The 10,215-nt window shown below is 28.2% G+C and overlaps 2 protein-coding genes across 3 annotated transcripts in view; one reads left to right on the forward strand and one right to left on the reverse strand.

Moving 5' to 3' along the window:
• The window catches only part of LOC117176829, a 223,115-nt gene that overhangs the window by 85,391 nt on the left and 127,509 nt on the right, over positions 1–10,215 (reverse strand). The window lies entirely within an intron of this gene.
• The window catches only part of LOC117176830, a 28,161-nt gene continuing 21,254 nt past the window's right edge, over positions 3,309–10,215 (forward strand). The window contains exon 1 of the mRNA XM_033367167.1: positions 3,309–3,396. The gene's annotated coding sequence lies outside the window, so the exon portion shown is untranslated. The remainder of the gene's footprint in view (positions 3,397–10,215) is intronic.

Below are 10,215 nucleotides of genomic sequence, written 5' to 3' on the forward strand. Positions count from 1 at the left end.
TTGATTTTTCCTGACTATTAACATGAAAAGACCAGCGTTTTAATCTTGCGACACTTTTAACATAAAACCTTTTATAAACGGAATAAGACAAAAATTGTTAGATAATATTAAAAAAAACTCTATTTGTTTATTTCAATACAGAAAGGTGACCTTCCTAGAATAAAAGATGAACTTTCAATCAAAAACAACGCTTTTTTTAATAAGAAAGTTAACCAAAAAATGAATTTCTTACAAAATACTTGAATTTTCAACAACATAGTTGAATTCTTAGTCAAATAGTTGAATTGTCTACCTGCAAAGATAAATGTTCTACCAAGCAGTCTAATTTTCAAAATAAAGGTTAAACTTCAACCAAAAACAGTTGAAATTTTAAACAAATAGCTCAGTTTTCAATTCAAAAAGGTGAATTTTTTAGGACAGTTGAAGTTTCAACTCGAAAAACGTACAAAGATGAATTCTTGATAAAAAAAGTTATAGTTGATATTTTAAACGAGAAAGATAAAGTTTCCAAGAAGAGATACATTTTAAAACCAAAAAGTGCAATTTTCAACCAAAAAGATTAATTTTCTGTTGAAAACACGTATTTTTCACAAAATGGATTAATTTTCAAAACAACTAATTGAATTTTTAATCAAATATGAGAAAAAATCAATTTTCAGCCAAGAAAATTAATTTTTAACAAATGAAAACACCATTTTCCACAAAAAAGTAAAATTTCAACCCAACAATTGCATTTCTAACAAAAAAAAGGAAACTTCGGGGAAATAGTTAAACTTTCAAACTAGAAACGAATGACGAGAAATCTGAAATCAATCAATTTCCGTTGGTTTAAGCAGGGAGCGATTTAGAGTTGAAAGTCAAAAAGATAATTTTGGCAAAATTTTAAACAGAAATATTTTCAAATATTTGAATTTACACTAATTAAAGTCTGACTTTGTAATTTGGTATCTCACGTATACCTATCGACTCTACATTCAAATGAAAACCAGTTAAATTCAACAAAAACATGAATGTTCAACAAAATAGTTAAATCCTCAGCCAAATTATATTAATTGTTCACCATATAGTTTCTTTTGTATCTAAAATAGATTAAATTTCTACTGAAGAAAGTGCATTTTTAACCAAAAAGACAAATTTAAAAAAAAATAGACTAAGTTTCAACCAAGAAATAGTTAAATTTCCAGCCAAATAGTTTCATTTTCATCCAAAAAGATGACTTCCTACTAAAAATAATGATTCTTAACTTAATAGGTTCAATTTTAAATGAAATCAAATAATTTTTAACTAAAAATATCATTGTCAGAAATAAGCAAATGCAAAAAAATTATAAATAGAATTACAAGAATGTTGTATCAATGTGACCGCAAAACTTAATTTTTAAAATTCCTTGATTTTTTCCCGACCATTGATATTAAAATACCAGAATCTTAATATTATAAAAATCGTAGTAACATTTTTTCCACCAAATTTTTTGTAAACGGAATAAAACAATTTCAAATTAAAAATTAAAAACTTGCCATTTATTATCCTTGACAATCGTTTAAAACGCCTCTTATAGAAATTCCTGTAAATTTGTACATTTTTTTCAAAGTCCCTAACTTTTTCCTACCTTTCCTAAGGCAATAAAATTCCCCGACTTTCTCCTGATTTCCAGGTTTACCCTGACTTAAGGCCGCCCTGATAAAATACCTTTTTATTCAATTAAATAATTAGTATATGAATGAATAAGATCTTGAACAATAAAATGCACCAATGGCATTAAACTTTCTCTTCAATGATCAGAAATCTACCTTGATAGCCTATGTACACTATAAACACTGCTACAGCAGTTCAACTTCCTGATACCGATCCTTCATTATCTTTTTTCACAATTTCACCCTTACTTATATACACATATATTCTATTTCGTCATATGGAAAAAGAAAATGCTGATTATACTACTTACGAAAAATAATTAATACCTGTCAAATTTTGGTACATTTGATATTATCCTCTTGTTGCCTTGGTTTTTTTTTTCACGGAAAAAAATGTTGATCAGTAGAACCTAAATTCCGAATGAACGAACGCATTTAGAAGGATCAGTGGATCAGCGAAATTAAATATATTTAGACTTATTAAAATGCACCCAATGTTAATATTAAATAGAGTTTGTGTCCAGATAAGAATAATTTATAGGTGTTTCGATTGTAGGCAGTTTTTAAATTGAGGTATCAAGAAACGCGAGGAAAAAAAATGAACTTGGCCTCCATATGCATTTTGCCGAATTCAGATATAAATATTTTTTATACCAGACGGAAAATTGGCTACTGTAAGTTTATGCATTTCCACATGAAGTAAATGTTTCCCTTATTTAAAGGCAATGAAAGTATACACATCTGTGGAAAATAATAAATTCTGGAACTTAGCAACTGGGTCAAAATTACTGATGTCAGAGAAAAGTTTATATAACGTAACTAAACGTTTTCCTTTAACTAATTAAATGTTTTATCTAGTCTAAGCGAACAGATTTCTTGAATTTAATATATCTTTAAAAAGTGGTATCTTCCGTTACCATCCTTATGAATGCTGGAAACGAACGAAGGAATTTAGGAAGATCCCTGGATCAGCCAATGTGACTATCTTTGGACTTATTTCACCATTTTAACATTACCAGGGCTATCATATAGTCAATACACATTATAAGTTTAGCTAGAACAGAGATATAAGAATAGCTGTCCAAAGGAATTATGATCAAAGCAACATTATCATAGCATCATAGCAATTAACACAGGCATTTAAAAGAGTGTTACCACCGGAAATGCACCCCAAAGTTAATATATAATAGAGTTTCTGTCCGAGTGATAATAATTTACACGTGTTTCGATTGTAGGTGGTTTTTGAGTCGAGATATCAAGAAACGCAAGAAAAACAACAAACTTGGTCAAAATTAATAATCTACGAAAAGAGTTAATAGAAGGTAACTAAACGTTTTACTTAAACTTACTAAACGTTTTACCTAATCCAAGCGAACCGATCCCTTCTTAAAAAATGTTCTCTTCCGTTACCATTTTTTTGCATACAATGAATGTAATGATATGCAAACAAGTGTGGGAATAAGGACGATTATGTTGTCAATCCGAACATCATGTAGACTATAAACTGCAAGATCCGTAACAATAAGCAGTTGTGTTGTAACTTGTGCCCAAATATTTGTATCCGGTCTGGAAGGTTCCTAAATCGTATATGACCTGTTACACACTGTCTGAGAGTGTAAAAGAAAAAGGAATAGGTAGGAGGTTCCTCATGGGTTTGCGAGGTGTATAGTGAACACTTGAAACAGTCAGTTACCTTTCCGTTTTAAGACCGTGAGGATCTACCAGTCACGCGAGCTTTCTGATCTCTCACTTCCACTCTCATGTAAGTCTTGAATAAGCGAGGCACTTGAAATCACTTGTTTTTTCATTCACTTTCTTAGTCTTCTTGCACTTCTACAAATGGTCAAAATCCATTTTCAACAAAAGGAAAAAAAATAGATATCTTTATCCCGTCAGACAGAAGAAAACATTGTTATAATTGTCAATTTAACATATATTCTTAGAGCCGTTAAGTTCATTTTTCATAAAATGATATGTAATTGAAAGACGCTTCTCGAATATAAAGACGTATAATCACATTCAAGATTATCACCTCATGATACCAACTTCTTCCTTCACGATTTACCATTCAATCTGAAATCTAAAGTACCAATTTGCAGCCAAATGATATAAACTACTGACTTTCACTCATACTTGGAATACAGATGCACATTCCGCAACATTTTTTTTTTAGATAAATCTTTCAGATGCATAATTACACATCCACCTTGTTAATAATGTTGAGGTCAGTGCTTAACTGATCAATGCTTATGAATTAGAACGTCCAGTCGTTTTATTAATCTTCTGTGAAGAAATAAGAAGCAGCATTCTTTACAGATAAATTTTGCTATTTTTCTATAACAAGAAATCTAAAATTATCATTGTATCACTGTCTTATCCTATTGACTATTAAGCGTGTGAAATTTAATAACTCATTTGTTTTTAAAGACCAGTAGAGGTTTTCAGAGAAAGAGAAGATTCACTCTGACATCAAATCAGAACATGTAAGAGCCATCATTCTTTACAGAGAAAGTGAATTTCTTACTTTCTTAGTAAATTATTTAAAGTGGAAACCAAAATTTATCACTCTATAATATTGCAAAATGCTCCATAAGAATTTTTAAACAAATATACCCATATAGCAAAAGTCATTGAATAATAATTATTACTATTGAATATATTCCTTAAATATCTTGAGACGGACATAATTTTATTGACCAAACAGTGAAAGTGTAAAAAAATGTTAAAACAATGCAAAATACACATAAAAAAATTTTAAATTACTAAAAAAATTGAAGTACAATTAGATCATCTAGAGCAATTTGGCCTGGAGATGAAAGTGAAATTAATGTGAGAAAATTAACTGATAGAAAAAAACAACAATGGTGCTCGAACTCGATGGAACAAGTGTATTACAACGACCCAATGCACAGTGTCGGACACAACGCGCATTTTTTGCATGATTTGTGTAAAAAGTTTTGTTAATAAGTAATACAAGAAAAATATCATTTCCCAATATGTATTTTATCTGTTCGTGTAAACAAGCAAAGTACACTAGAAATTATTAGTATTTTGCACAGACACAAATATAGTAATAATAATGTGTTTAGACAAAAATTCTATTGTTATAAACAAAATTGAGGAAAAAATATAAATCTATCATTCAAAGTTTCTGAAAGTAAATATTAATTCTTCATAACAAAATTTTTCCCATCTCTTTTGTAATAACAATTTTTTAATACATATTCATCATTTCACTAAACGTTCTGCGAATGACTTTATGATGTTATTTTGATAAAAAAAATTACTCTGATTCAACAATTTTCTAACATAAGTCAAAAAATTCAATTGTTATTAACGAATTGTACATACACAAATTATTTAATAATCGCATTTTTGGAAACAAAAAAGTGTCAAGAAACACTTCTTTCAAACTTTTTTTTAACATCTGCATTCATAAAAGGCCTAATACTAATAATTAGTACTAAAAGCAATAATGCGTAAAAAACGTTTTTCTCTACTAAAACACGAATATAAACAAATGATTTATATAATTTGTTAATAACGATGAAAAATGTTGATTTAAAATTAATGTTTCCAATCAGATAAAATCATAACGTTTTTGGTAGAATGTTTGCGTAAAAAAACAGTATTTTTTCTTTAAGGATATAAAAATAAAACGCAATTGTTTATATAAATTGTCAATGACAAATACAATTATGAACTAGAGTGAACCTTTCCAGCTAGACAACAACATAAAGTCATTCAAAGCAGGTTTTAGTAATAAATATTATTTTTCTAGACGAAAATACCAATATAACGAAATTGTTAATATAATTTGTAGATAAGAATTATGACTATTTATATATGACAACTTTTTTTATTTGAATAAAATTGGGAAGTATTTAAAAATGATGTTTTATGAAGATAAAACATTTAGTCCCAGAAAAGTTTCATAGATGTCAATTTGATTCTAAAATTTTTGTTATAAAAATCAGATTCTTAAATAAAAATTTAATTATTTTTGTTATCTATATTTTTTGTTTATTAATTAATTTATAGTTCTATTCCACTATTCTTCTCGTCAGGGTTATCTATTATAAAATTTATAATTAAGAACTAAAGTACCAATAGGAGTCTGTTAAAGCTATAATAATTAGTGAAATTTTGTTTTCAAACTTGCATTATTTTAATCCGTTAACATGCTTGGATGAGTATCATTTGTAATGCAATGGATCATCAAGGAAAAACATATTAAATTTTCATAATTTGTAGGGAAAACATTTAAACAACCGGAAATTTTTTTATAAACTTGAAAAACGTCAACAATAATATGATTCCTAAACATCATTATTTCCAGAAAATACGAATTTATCATGATTTGGAATTAAAAGCAAAGTTGATACACATATAAATTATTTAGGGAATTGAAAAATAACTAAAACGAAAAATATTCTCAAAATTCACTTGCCGCGTCATTGATTCCAATAAATAATAACTTATCATAATTTACAGGTATGATAAAAATTAAAAAACAATTATTATTATCTAATTAATTTAAAATTAGTTCTGAAATATTTGCAAATTTTCACTCAGAAAATAGGTTAGAAATTTTGTTTAAAAGTTCAAAATTAAGAAAGTGATGACGGCTTGTTTGAAAGTATAAAAAGTCAATTATAACAAAAAACCCAAACTTATATTTTTATTCATTTTTTTTTAATTTAGCCTTCTATAAGAAAGACATTCTGTGAGTTTTATGCGGACTAAACCATTTTTGTAGCCAATATAATTTTTTCATATAATCAAATTTTCGCATTTTTCTCGGAAACAACGAAAGATGACAATGTTTTTTTTTATTTTATTTTGCACAAGATCTGCACAGGTTCTTCAAAAAAACGCTTCTCTCTTTTTTGTGATTTCTTGCATCGTTTACGAGAAAAATTCGAAAATTATAATTTTCGGTGGAGGAGAGCCCTGATATCTATGAATCTATTGAGACTATATACTTTCAGGGGAAAAAATTATCTCGGCCTCGAAGAAGGTTTAGTCCATATCCAATTAATAGTGTAATGTCCTTATATTATCCTAAAATTAACAAAAAAATTGCGAAAATGTATATTTCTAACGAATATTCCAGGAATATAAAATTCTACAAAATAAAAAAGTTTTATTTTTAGAAAGACTTTAAACCCAAAATAATATTAAAATAAATCAACTTTTTCTAAAATTCTGGTTTTATGTAGAGTTTACAATAAAACTATGCAAGTGAAAAATATATTTTTAATAACTTAAAAAAAAAATTTAACCGACAAAAATTCCGATTTTTGTATTTTTCACAATTATATAAATAAAAACATATTTTTAATAATTAAAAATCTGCCCGCTTCGCAGGCACATTCTCGGGGCACGCAACACGCGTGGTTCGCTTCGCTCGCAATTTTGAGCGCGCCTGGGGCACGCATCTGTTGGATCCGCGCTTCGCGGTCGGATTTTTATTCTTAACATTTGGAATGCTTCAATGATTTCATTTTTAGATCACAGTATTTATATATGCGTCTTCATATTCTGAATTTTCTACTTAATTAAGTATAGTTAAAGATTAATTTTCTCAAATTTCTGTTGGCTTGGAGGTACACACATTCTCATCGTAAAACTCGCTCTGCGCGCTCGATTTTTGACGGACAGTTGTAAATGGATATTTTCTGAACCACCTTAAAATAAATAAAAACTACAACACTTTTTTCAGACATTTTTCTCTATCTCGAGTTGAAATGCTAATAATAGGGTTTTTGTTTCTTTATTATTTTTTATGGATAGAGCAAAATATCCGACAAGTCTTCTTTTATATTTTTACTAATCTCGCGTCTTTTGGCGTAATAGTGGAAGTTTCGATTTTCTGCATATTACTTACGATAAATAAAAACAAAATTACGAGTCCTAGTGGAAAATGGTTGAAATATTTTGTAGGGTTTTTCAACAGCTATAATTTCTCTTTGAGACTTTTTTCATATTTTTCGTCGTTTGGTTTAAAATTTTCAAGTTGTGGTGTCAAATTTCAGGCAATTCTAATACTAAATTATTAAAAACTTGTATCTCTTTTTTAGGTCAATAGCTTTTCTATCAATTTTTTTTCGTAATGTTTGTCATTTTTCCACAAATTTTTCATTTTTATTTTTAATGTCATTTTTATGATTAAAAACAAAACTACATGTCCTATCAAAAAGTGATTCACAACAAATTTGGCATCACGATTTTTGTTAATTCATCTTCTTTCGTATCCTGTATAGTTTGACTACAAAACGTCATTTTTTATTTTTCATTATTTTTTGTGTAATAAAAATTTGAATTTTCGATTTTCCCAAAAAAATCCAAAAATTTATTATAATCTTTTAAGGCTTTCAAAAAGCAATATTTTTCTACTCTTGACTTTTTTTAATATCGCGCTTTTGGCTTAAAATTTTGATTTCAAACATTTTTTAAATGCTATGACTCTGAGAATTTTGTTTTCATCGAAAAAAGTCATAGGAATAAATTGTTCGTTTTTTTAATACTATAAATATCCGCTGGTTAACGAACTCATCCTTTCTTTTAGGCCCTAAAAAAGTGTGCCAAAGATCGATTAGATTCGCTATTTTTCGAAAGTTATCGTGTTTACGGACGGACGGCCGGACATACGGACAGACGCCTTTGTAAAAACTTGATTTTTGGATTCAGCGAGTCTCAAAACGTGGAGATCCGTTGAAAAACTGTGGTGTCAATTCTAATACTTTCTCAATCATAAATGATTAGAATGTAAAAAAACTAAATATATTGAAGAAATATCTATATGAAAAACTAAAAAAAGTTCAGAAATAACTAAAAAAATTGTGAGAATCTGACAAAACTTTCGGTTATCATGTTAATCAAAATCACATATATAAAAAAATATTTCTTAAAAACCTCTTAAATAAAAAAAGGGAACGATAAAAAATAACTATAGTGAAATTATTTTTAAAAACTTGAAAAATGTTTAATAATGAAAAAATACATATAATAATAAATTAATCAGCGAGATTTTTCCGAATTAAACAATTGGCACTACACCGAGGACGTTTGTACAAAAAATCTAAAGAAGGAACAGAAATATAAAACGTCCCCGGTACAGTTCAAGTTTTTAAATTAAGAAAATTTTCGTTTGTTAATTTTTTTCCGTAATCAAATATTTTTGAAGATTTTAAAAAATAATTTGGCTCCTGAAATGACCTCTTCAAAGTTTGAGTATTTTCCGTATTATTATCTACATGGATTTTCAATTTAAAAAAATTATTTCGATAGTTTTCTATCGTCTCAGCTATTTATTTAGGAGATTAAAAAAATGTGTTTTTTGATATAATTACAAGTAGCACGAAAAACGTTAGTTTTTTTAAACTTTTGAATTTTTACCATATCTAGAACTTTTCTATATGTGCAAACTTTTATCTTCAATTTTTCGCTGTTTCCGTGAAAATAGCGAAAATTCGGTTTTATGACAAAAAAATCTCCAGATTCAACAAAAAATGGCCAAAAAATATGCTTCTTGTTTTTTTTTACACAACAGGTAAAATTTAAATCAGGGTATTGGAATGACGAAATTACAATACATGTATTGTAAGTGTTGTAAATCGTGAAGTCACCGTCCAGCATTCCAATACTTATATTAGAGTGTTTGTACAAAAATTATGCACAAGAAAACCACGGAATTAATGGAATTCAATACGCTTAATTTATGGAATTCGAATAATTCACGGAATTCATAAATTCGCGGAATTCATAGAATTCCAGGAATAAATGGAATTCTCAGAATTCATGGAAATAAAGAAATTCACGAAATTCGAGGAATACACGGAATTTATGGAATTCAAGAAATTCGCGGAAGTCCATGAATTCCATACATTCCGTGAATTCTATGAATTCCGTAATTTCCGCGAAATCCATGAATTTCCTAATTTTCTTGAATTTCGCGAATCCCGTCAATTCCGAAAATTCTGTTAATTTCCTGTTTTTTTTAATTCCGTAAATTGCGTGAATTAATTGAACTCGTTGAATTCCGTGAATTCCATGAATTATTTGAATTACGTAAATTCCGTGAATTCTTTGAATCTCGTGAATTCTTTGTACTCCGTGATACCGTGAATTCCTTGAATGTCGTGAATTCTGTAAAATCCGCTAATACCACGAAATCCGTGAATTCCGAGCGTATTATGAATTCTGTGAGTTCCTTAAATTTCGTAAATTCCGTGAATTTCACAAATTTCTTCAATTGCATTGTAAAATTTCAGTACATGTGAGGTTGCATACCAATGCCAGCATTTGGAAATTACAACATTATGTATTGTAGCGACCTTACGTTCCGGAAATAAACTTCCAATACATGTAATGGAAGTTTCCAACAGAAATTTTTAACAGTGTAAGCGTGTTATTTGATTAAAATAATGTCATTTAAAAAAATATCCATTTTCTCTAAATTTCCAGCAGTGAAATTTCACTGATTTTCACTAAAAATCCTTACTGATTAGATTCAGTGGCCTATTTCTCACTTATTATATTTATTATATTTTTATTTAGATTTTAATTATAATTGCTA

This window comes from Belonocnema kinseyi, chromosome 7, assembly GCF_010883055.1.
Source record: "Belonocnema kinseyi isolate 2016_QV_RU_SX_M_011 chromosome 7, B_treatae_v1, whole genome shotgun sequence".
Classification (NCBI taxonomy): Eukaryota; Metazoa; Arthropoda; class Insecta; order Hymenoptera; family Cynipidae; genus Belonocnema; species Belonocnema kinseyi.